Raw genomic sequence first — 1690 nt, 5'->3', positions numbered from 1 at the left:
TTCCGTTGGCTTACACTTCTTACTGTGGACAACGAGTAAACAACTATTTAAGCCTAAACCAAAGAACTTTATCTCTTATACCACCATTTTGTTACAGTCTTAGCTAAGGAGTTTTAATTGGCAAATTAATTTACAGGAAAGATAACATTAAATAAAATGATAAACCGGCTATGATAGTTCAATAGGCAAGTGGAACTTTTTCTATAGTTAATAGCACTATTCCTTTATTGGTAACTGTTTGATTATGTATGTACAAGTATGTAACCTTGTTTAGAGCGCGCGCACACCTCTGACTAAACTATCGTACAACTGTATAGTCTCGCTTTGACTCCTATGAGCCTTCATCGTGCGGATACCTATAAATTTTTAGTTGTGCTTGTAGTGTATGGCCACACTGTTTACTTGTGCCATGGTGTCATGCCAGCAAGTCAGTCGTGTCCGAGGCACCGACAGGAGCAGACGTCCCAAGCAAACAGTACAGTGCTACTAAACAATTGAAGGGGCTACGAAACAATCGACGATCAGTTGTGCTATAGTTTAGTGATTCGACTTTAGTAACAGTCGTAATACAATTTCAGTTTAATTTACTTTTTTCAGTATGTCAAATGTATTTAATGTAACATTATAATAACGCAGGCTGTTGTAACACCGTTTAATTTTCAGTCTGAGTCGTTTTTCCGTAATGCGTTTTTGATGTTCCCATATTACTAGGAATAAAAAATAACAGCCACTTCTGTTCTTCATAGCTTTAACGGCATATTGCTAAAGATTATAAGGTTTTATTATATTATACGCGCTTTATAGTATCTCATAAGCGTTTGGAGAGTAAAACAAAATATTATTGGATGAACGCGTTATGCCAAAAAGGTTGTGTCTTGTTTTAAAAATAAGATCATATACAGTAAAGAAACAATGATTAACATTTCTGACAACTTTAAACATATCAGATCGGCATTAATTTCTAAATGAGGTTAACACTTTTCTTTGCTATGGTATGTTTGTATGTAGTCTTGGTTATGACTTTTAGCATGTATTTAGCACTAAATTTCGCCAGCGATTCGATCTGCTTGGATTAAAAAAAAACAAAAGCAAGTAGCCTATATGTTTTTCACGACTATCCTCTATATCTATGACAAAAGCCGTTAAGTCATCCTTTCATCCATTCATTTAACCTTTCACATTTCTAATATTAGTAAGATGTCTTTGTATATCGAAGAATGTATTTTAGAGATGTTTGTAAAATTTCTGTTCATACAAAAAATAAGTAATGTCAGATTTTAGAAACATAAAAGTTTACCATTTGGGAAAAATTTCGTTGCCGCTAATTAACAAAACAAAGCGCGATGTAGCAAAAAATGTTTGCAGATGTTGAAGAAATTTCTGACGTTAAAATTATTTATATTCCACATTTAAATGTTACCAATTTGTGACTAAATTTTGAAAAATCTTCATTTATATCAATACTCATATTTAAAAAAAAAGATTTGGATTTTTATTTGTATTGAAATACGTAAAAAAACTATAGACCCGCTTTAAAAATACTTTTGTTATTAAAAAGCTGCGTTATCAGTAACAAAGGCTATATTTTTAATTTCACGCGGACGAAGTCGCGAGCAAAAACAAGTAGTGTACATAAAACTAAAGCTAAATCTAAAGTAAACGTTATGTACAATTTGTTGCAGTAGAATCA

Source organism: Papilio polytes, unplaced genomic scaffold (genome assembly GCF_000836215.1).
Source record: "Papilio polytes unplaced genomic scaffold, Ppol_1.0 DF823731.1, whole genome shotgun sequence".
NCBI lineage: Eukaryota > Metazoa > Arthropoda > Insecta > Lepidoptera > Papilionidae > Papilio > Papilio polytes.
This window is presented reverse-complemented; position numbering follows the sequence as displayed.